At 47.7% G+C, this 8,826-nt stretch overlaps 1 protein-coding gene across 2 annotated transcripts in view; it reads right to left on the bottom strand.

Annotated features, from left to right (window-relative positions):
- Nucleotides 1-8,766, bottom strand: part of PLEKHA2 (pleckstrin homology domain containing A2) — an 80,774-nt gene extending 72,008 nt beyond the window's left edge. The window contains exon 1 of one of the 2 annotated variants that reach the window (XM_045286712.1): nt 8,625-8,766. The gene's annotated coding sequence lies outside the window, so the exon portion shown is untranslated. The remainder of the gene's footprint in view (nt 1-8,624) is intronic. The other variant, XM_004696222.2, reaches the window with a different exon arrangement.
- Nucleotides 8,767-8,826: the final 60 nt, after the last annotated feature.

Here is an 8,826-nt window from a genome sequence, read left to right on the forward strand (position 1 = left end):
TTTGGGAACGGAAACACCACTCCTCTATCCTCTAGGCAGGTCCACCCACACGCAAGTACCCAGCGTGAAGACCCATGCTACACTGTGCTTCAAGACAAAATTTCATTTATTTGTCATTAGAAATAAATATTTCACAATATATAATTACATATTGTTTTTGTGATGAATCATTACGCTTTAATTATGTTCAATTTGTAACAGTGAAAATACATCCTGCATGTCAGATATTTACATGACGATTTGTAACCGCAGCAAAATGGCAGTTATGAAGTAGCAACGAAAATAATTGTATGGTTGGGGGCCACCACAACATGAAGAACTGTACTAAAGGGCCACGGCATTAGGAAAGTTGAGAACCACTGCTCTAACTGACCCCTGGATCTATTGCCCTAAGATCACCTTCAACTCTTAAACCAAAAATATCCCCTGAAGTCTTCTTAAAACCAAAATAATTGTCTGGCTCTGAAGTTAAAAAAAAAAGGTCTGCCTTGACCGCTGTGCTCTCTTAGAGCCCTCTCTGACATTGACGGCCACAACTTGACAGGCTGGATGGGAGGAGCCTTGGGCAGAGAGTTTATGGGATAGGAGGTGGGGCAACTCAGGAAATGATGCTGCGAAGGGCTGTACAGCGTGAAGAATTAGTCGATGTTGCTAAATGGAACATGTGGAAACCGTTGATTTACTGTATGTTTTCCTGTGTATATTCTCAACAAAACAAACATATTTTATTCAAAACTAAAAATTTTTAAAGTCACCCAACAGTCTTCACTTCGCATGCTTCCTCCTGACTTATCATAAACATTTTCCATGTGTCTAGTTTTTATAGCAAACCTTTTTCAATGTTTGGATGATTTAACGGTAGCAGACTGACAATAATTTAACCAGGTTTTTATGTTTAGACAGGTTATAGTTGTTCACGTAAACTTCCAAATGTCGCTAAAATTCTTATTTTCAGATTTTGTTTCCCTTTTTACACAGAAACAACATCAACTCCCAGTTATAAATGACTCAAATACAAGTGATAAAAGCTCCAGAGGGTCTAAGAAATAAAAGGAAAATCACTGCTTCTAACAAATATCATCCACTGAAAAGCTTTCCTAGGAGTCTTGTTGACTCTGAGGAGGAGTACAAACCTTTCTGAAAGGCAACGTGGCAATATGCATAACCAGAGAGTTAAAAGTGTCCATACCCTTTAACCCAGTTATTTTACTTCTAGGATTCCATCCAAGCAAATAAACAGAGATGCAAATAAAGATTGCAGTCAAAGGAGGGCAACTGCAAAGGAATTTATAATAACAAAATTTGGGGAATTTTTCTGAATATCTCACTGATTATGGAATAACTAAATAAATTATGGGCAGCCACACTTTAAAACTTTGTTTTCGCGTAATTTTAAATAAGCTAAGGAGAAACTCACCATATCATATGCTTTTTGTTTTTTCTTAAGTTTCTTTAAAGACATAAAACGGTTTATATACTCAAACATCTAAGTATTATTTTCTTCAGAATCCACAAATAAACTCCCTGCTTAATTTATAGCTCTCCTGGGGCAAAGTCTTAAAGCTAATAAACTAAGACCCCACAAACCACAATTACCCAAGATTCAGGTACAGAGGGCCCTCGCAGCCTTCCACCTATTCAGGTTTCTTACTTCTATTGCAACATCCTCTCGGAGATTCCTCCCCACTCCCCACTCCAGTTCATCCTCTTGGAGATTCCTCCCCACTCCCCCCACACAGTTCCTTACTCCGGGTGGGTCTTTATGATCCTCCTTGCGTCCCTGGGAAGGTATCCCCATTCCTCTGCAGACAGAGCACCAGAGCCATCCAGGCCCAGCACTCACCAGGAGGACACAGGGCGGGCACCCTGCCAGGGAGCCCTGTGGGGCTTTCTTTCTTGAAGCTGCCATAGAAAGCTGACATTTTTACACAAATTGCCATAGGGGTGAAGGAAATAGATACATAAAGAAAGCAACAGTGCTAAGTCTAGTCTAGACACGTGGTGCAGAGTATAGGTCTCTTCATAGTCTCGCACCCCACATGCCATACAATTTAATCGTGCAATCATACCACGAAGCGTTGTACAATCATCACCGCGATCGATTTCTGTGGGTCTCTTCATTTTGAGGACCACTCGTGGTTGGGAGATCCCTGAGTAGTGCAAATAGTTAAGGGCTTAACTTTGAGCTGAAAGGGTAGCAGCCTTTCAAATCCACCGGAAGGGTCCTCAGAAAACAGGCCTGCGACCCACTGTCGAAAGGTCACGGCCAGGAAGCCCCACGAAGCTGTTTCTACTCCGGCGCACGTGCGGTCACCGGGAGTCGGAATCCACTGGACAGCAGCGAAAATGCCGCGGGAAGACACGGCGAAACGAGAAGCACTCATGCGCCGGGCTGCTGTGACATATTTGAACACAGAAGAGCATGACAAACACGGGAAGCCCAAAGGTAATTCCTAAAGATTTAAATGCACCGGCCCTCGTAGCAAATCATCTCCAACAACTTCAGAGTTCAAAACCACACGCGCGCGCGCACACACACACAAATACTTTTAGAGATTCTTCTCTTTCACATTCCTCTGTTTTGGCTGGACTGAGAAAGGAATTAAAGAAAAAAAACAAAAACCTAGAATTTTGCTCCAGAAAAAGGTGGTATTTCTGGGCATGTACTGGAGTATGCTAGAACTATCTGGGCATGTACTGGAGTATGCTAGAACTATCTCTCCAGGCCGGTTAGCCCTGCTGGGGGAGAAGCTGGGGGCAGCAGCTTCAGTAGCGAGCAAGAGGGCTACCAACCGGAAATTACTAACTTCTAGCAGGAGAAAGTTTATCAGGAAATGACATCAGCCCCTGAGAGACCCGTAATTCAGCAGATGGGAACCAGAGGGTGGAGGTTAAGAGTACTTATACAACTCTTGCTAGACTGCATGGGCCATGTGAATGGAGTTGACCGGGTCTAGATTTGCAGCAGACCTAAGTGCGCGTTGTGGAGCTACAGCGTACCTAGTAAGAAACAAATAAACAAAACAGCGATTTCAAGATGCAATCTTGGGAATGCACCCCCAAAATGATAATTTAGGAAGTGTGGGAACATCCATTTCCTACTGTTAAAATATCACAGCACTTTGAAACCGACAAAGGGCAAACTCCAAATAGTCCAAGGGCAAGGAAGGCAAAGGGCCCACTGTCAGGGAGAAGGGACTGACTCCCTGAAGGCCTGTTCCCCGCAGGGCGAGGCAGGGTGAGGATGCCAGTGCTGGCAGGAATGTAGCCGCAGGAAAGGCCGCCTGGATAGCACAGAGCCAGCCCTGACCCCCACAGAACCCTCAAACTCTTGCGGGAAAGCAAGACACTCAAAAGGAATTGTTAAGGGGGAACAAGGGAGAGACTAGGCAGGAGTGGCTGAAAATTGATACCAGTGAAATAAAGCTGCCAATAACAACAAAATATTTTAAACACTCATGACTTCTCTTAACTGCAGCCTCATCAATGTTCAAAGAAAATGTGGTTGTTGGGCCTACAGGAAACAGAGGCATGACTGTGCGGCTAAGGCTAGGTTTGACCATCTGCACCAGAAAGATCACCAGGGCAGGCAAGCAGCCACAATTGGTTTATAAATAGCCTATTTTCTAAAAAGCCAACTAAGATCTCCAGCTTTCTGAATGTGAAAGTCTCACCACTTAGAAGATACCTTGAATTCCATTTCACTATAACTATAGCTGCTTAAGTCCCAGAACTCTAATCTTCATTTTAAACTTGACCTTGTCAACCAGTAAATACCTGAGAGTACAAATTCATGGGCTCTAGGAAAATGGCAAGGAAACATGGTCCTTTCTCTAATCTACAAGTCTTTTGCTAAAGGTCAGGGGAAACTGTAACTGGCCTTAGCCTGTCTCCAGAAAGGTCTGTGCTCTTGCGAGCCTTTGGGCAGGAGGACGGGCTGGGCGTGGTGGGGAGGATGGAGCCGTGACAGTGATTATGAGGTTTCTGAAGAAACTCTTGCAAGGAAGTGATTGTAGAAAAGGGTGTGCTAAATTCTAAGCTTCTACAGGTTTTTGTGTTTGGGTTTTGTTTTTTTCTCTAATGGAGTGAGCATGTTGAAATTTAAAAATGTATGCCACCAACAATTTTCAGTTTATGTTCCGGTTTGGTCAAACGTGGTGTTTTTATCACCCATCAGTTCGCTGGGTAGGTGTTTCAGCTTTAAGAATATTGTTTCACGTTTGTATGGGAAGATAGAAGCTAAGCACGTCACTGGCCCCAGTCGGTAAAAGCAGCACGATTCTATTGCTCTGTCTTGCTTATAGTCATTAAATCATTACTTAGAGGTTAAACAAAAAACAACCAAACAACGGTAGGCTGATTTTGGTGACCCGGTAAGGCAAAAGAGCGAAGTGAAAGTGTGGATTTTAGAGTTAGACAGATGTGTATTCAAATGCTAGCCAGGCAACTAGACTCTTCTAGACTTATTTCCTCATTTGCAGAATGGAAATACTTCAAAGGCTGCTCCCACAGATTAAGTAACTATTATGTGAAAAGTGCTTCACACGGGAGCTGATAAGGAAGAAGCACTGAGTCATTAATGTTGTTAAGACAGTGGTTCTCAACCTTCCTAATGATGCGACCCTTTAATACAGTTCCTCATGTTGTGGTGACCCCCAAGCATAAAATTATTTTCGTTGCTACTTCATAATTGTCATTTTGCTCCTATTATGATTCGGGTGATCCCTGTGACAAGTGGAGAAATGCTGTGTTAAGGTGTGTGTGTGTGTGTTTGTGTGTTTTGTCATTGTCTACCACATGGTAACCATTACTCCATGTCAAACATAGGAATGGCTGTATTTCATTCTGTTGTACATAAAGTCACTATAATTCAGCACGGACTCCACAGCAGCAAAGGGCACAGCGACAAAGCTGCTTTAACAGGCGTCTGCAGGGAACAGTCTCTACTCTTAAATAGCAATGAGCCTACACGAGGGGGGTTCGAAAAGTTAATGGGAAAATTCCAGTATCTTGTAATTCCATTTCTCCAGTGAACTCTTTTGACCACTTCTCCCCTGCCCCACACTGTGAAAAAGCTGTGTCCATGATCACTGTGGGCAGCCAAGAGCCAATGACACTGGGATTCCCCTCACAAAGGCATCAACAACCTATTCTTCCCTCTATGGGAGGAACCATCACATTTTGCATCTCTAAATATTATCCAAGAGTTTAAATTTTAAAAAGCCAAAGAGGGTCAGAGGCTCCATCTTAACACCAGCTTAACACAAGAAAGTTAACAGAAGAGACCCTAGAGCTGTCTCCTGCCCCACCCCAGAAGGGGGGAAGTGGGGGTTGGGGCAATACAGCACTACTTTGCCATCAGCTGAGTAAAACCGAGCCCTATCAGTTAGGACAGCGAGCCCCAGCCTTTGCACTTGAACTGCAGTGTTTCTCAAGAGCGTTCAAACAAGAGAACCTCGCTGCCCCTTATCACATAGGGCAGTGTCAGGAGTTCCTGTCCCAATGGGACTGGGACCTCCATGGTGAAGAAGCCCCAAGCAGCCTTTACCTTGCTGCAAGTCACTGCTACCAACTGGGGATGAGATAGAACAGGGACTTTAGGAAGGAAGATAAGATAGAAAGCCTAAAAGGTTGGAAAGGCTTAACAGCAGGGGGCAGAGGAACCAAGAAGAATGGTCAATGGGGCTTTTCAACTCTAGTCCCACCGCACCAACTGCGTGCAGTGACTCCATTCTCTCATCTCGAAGCACCATCCTGCCCAAATCTCTGCCTCAATAATGGGGTTACACTGGGCAGGGGCAGGACTCTTCTCTCCCATAGGCTGTCGGACTATAATATTTGCTCGGCTTCTTCCTTCCTTTCCCAAGATTACATTGCTAGGGTCTTATCCAGCTCACTAAGTCTAATGGGAAACCGAAAGTAAAGCAACACAAACTGTTTGTGATGGGGAGAGAGAAGAGGCAGGGCAGCCTGATATCCAGCATCCCCAGCTTCTTTTCCACACCCTAGCTCTGTACTGGCCAGAAGAAAGCTGTTTCAGGAAAGCAGAAGGAATATTTACTGTGGTCTCACAACAAAATCAGACGTGAGGCACCCAGGTTGGTAAAGGGGCACTGCCTATCTGTCTACCAGCCCTCTAGAAGACAGGCCATCGATGACGCTCCAACTGGATACACACAGTGAAGACGGTAGACCTGCTACTTGGGTTTTCCCTGGTGTTCTGGTCAGTACAGCCAAGGGCAGCAAACATCGGGCAAGCCAGCATAAGGGCGGCTGGGGAAGGCTTGGCTGATGGGGCTGGTGCAACTCCCTTTCCATTTTTGGAGAGTCTGCCCCTAACTAGGCACATGTTAAAGCCTGCATAACTAGAGTTTATGTTGTCCTCAGCAACAGAATATGACTCAGCTCACTATGACGATGCGAGGAGATCTGCAGGCCCTACACATCCTTACAGAGAAGAAAGAATAAAAAAGTACCAAGGATAGAGGGGGAAAGGGAAGGCAAAATTTATCAAATTGACAGTTTAAAAATCAATATCTGGGTGACTACCCATTAATGAGATAAAACTCCACCAAGAGCGCTGAAGAGAATTTTTAAAAGAGTAGAACTTACAAATAAAGTAAGGCAAAGGGGTGGGGGTGGGGCGTGGATTAATTAATTTAATTAATTGTGGCAAAGGGTAACCTCCTAGATAAATTCCAGTGAAGAAGATCAATAAAGCAAATTTCTCAGAGCTTTCTAATAAGGCACTACCCCTCAACTGTCCTTTCCCCTCCCAGGGTTGTTGGCCCACATGAGGCCACCCCTGGAGGCAGACCCAGAAGCCCAGGAAGCAGAGGGCAAAGGGGCAGTGAGGGCGGACAAGTGCAAACAGTCCAGTGTATGCTTGCATTCATTCAGCAAATAGTCACCCAGCACCTAGTAGGTGCTGTGCACTGGGCTTGCCACAATGTCTGAACTACAGGCTTAGCCCTTTGTTATGGTAAAGGTCATCTGCCTCAGGGAGCACACCATTGGAGAAAGCTGGTATCTGAAATGATGCTTTTAAAATGCTGAGAAGGCCAACACTTAAAATGATGAAGATGCTTTCTAAAGGCCGCATCCGATTTCCCAGAGCATGCCAGAGCTCCCCTTGGTGTCCCCTACTCTGGAGCACTGTGGTGCTCCCCTTGGTGTCCCCTACTCTGGAGCACTGCCCTGGCTCCTCCACCAGGATACAGGCCTCCTGAAGACAGGGGCTGGGTTGGAGTTCATCGCTACCTTTCAAGTCCCTATGACTCAATCAGTATAATAAATGCATCTGAAATAAAATTTTTTTTAAAAATGAAGCCTTCTATTCTTTCAAGACCTTCACTTTACTGATTTCTGGAGGCTTTGCCGCCAAAACGAAAAAGTGGGGTCTGATCAGCCACACTAAGGACATTATTAGCACAGTACTGAAACTTAGCCAGGAGGGCAACCACCGCGGGGCTGCCTAGAAGTGCCTCGCCAGCCACAGCTGGTTCTGGGTAAAGCCCTTTTCTCTGCAGTGAACTCTCACTCGGTAAAACCCCATTCGGAGTCCAACAGAAAGAAGGGGGGAGGGGGGTGTTGGAAGGGCAAAACGCATCTTGAACCCAAGCAAAGGAAGAAAGCCTGATCTTGAAGGGAAAGGATGGGGGCAGGGCTGGCCTGAGGGAGATGTGAAGTCCGCGGGGGAAGGGACTCCCAGGCTGGCACGGCCGCGCCGCCCCCTCTGAACTCAGCACACTTTTCCGTCCCACCAGGCCTCTAGTTCTTTCCCGTTCTTTTCTACCTCCCCTTCAAATAACCCCTTTAGGTCTGGAGCAGAAACGAGAAGTAAGGTGGAGGTGAAGGGGGGGTGGCGGCAAGAGAGGAGGAAGGAGAAGAGGAGGAAAGAGGGGGTGGAAAGAGGGACGCATGAACGCTCTCCCCTCTTTTACGAAGGGTCTTTCCTAACCTGACCCTAACCTGCATTTTAGGACCGCTTTCTCCAGATTAACCCCCTAACCTGGTACTCCAGACACGAGTTTAGACAATAACAAGTAGACCCCTAACCACCGTCTAGTTCCCAGGCGATGCATCTCAAGACTCTGGTCCCAGAGGAAAGGAGGGCGGGGGGAGGGAGGGAGGCGGGCTCTCCAAGGAATATTCCAGGCCGGTCATTTAATAAGGGAGGGGGGAGGGAGGAAGAGTCCTTGAGAAAGAGAAGTCTCCGAGGCCCAATCTGAGCCCAAGGGACTCGCCCGGGGCGTCCTCCGCTCGCCTCCTCCCCGCAGCTCGGCAGTGTGGCGCGGCCGGTGCCCAGCGCCAGCACCCGCAGAGAAGTTTCGCGGCGGCACGTAGAAAACGCTGCTCAGCAGAACCCCGCGCGCCCCCACCCCGCTTCCCGGGACGCTCCAGGGGGCTGGAGGCAGGGGCAGCCCGCTGCGCTTTCCCGGGGGCTCGAAAAGGCCAGCGGGGGGCAGCGGGGACCTCCCCGTTTGGCGACGGCCACTAGGACAGCGCACCCAGCCCCACCGGGGCAGCGCCCACCTAGCCCTCCCTCGGCCGCCTCCCCGCCGCCCGGTCACCCCCGGCACCCCAAGCCTGCACCCCGAGGCCCCCGAGTGCGCCCGACTTACCCCGCCGCGCAGGGGCCGGGGCTCGGGCGGGACCGGTTACATCGGGCTGGGGACCGACCGCGTCTCCGGCCCGCAGGGTCCTCCCCGGGCTGCCACACGCTCGCCACCTCTCGCTCCCCCTCCCCTGGCCCCCACCTCCGTTTCAGTCGGCCGGCTCTTTTTTCCGGGTTAATTACGTTTCGCATTAAAGCAAAACCCAGCC

This window comes from Echinops telfairi, unplaced genomic scaffold, assembly GCF_000313985.2.
Source record: "Echinops telfairi isolate 266 unplaced genomic scaffold, ASM31398v2 ScPeMD7_9;HRSCAF=40, whole genome shotgun sequence".
NCBI classification, from domain to species: Eukaryota; Metazoa; Chordata; class Mammalia; order Afrosoricida; family Tenrecidae; genus Echinops; species Echinops telfairi.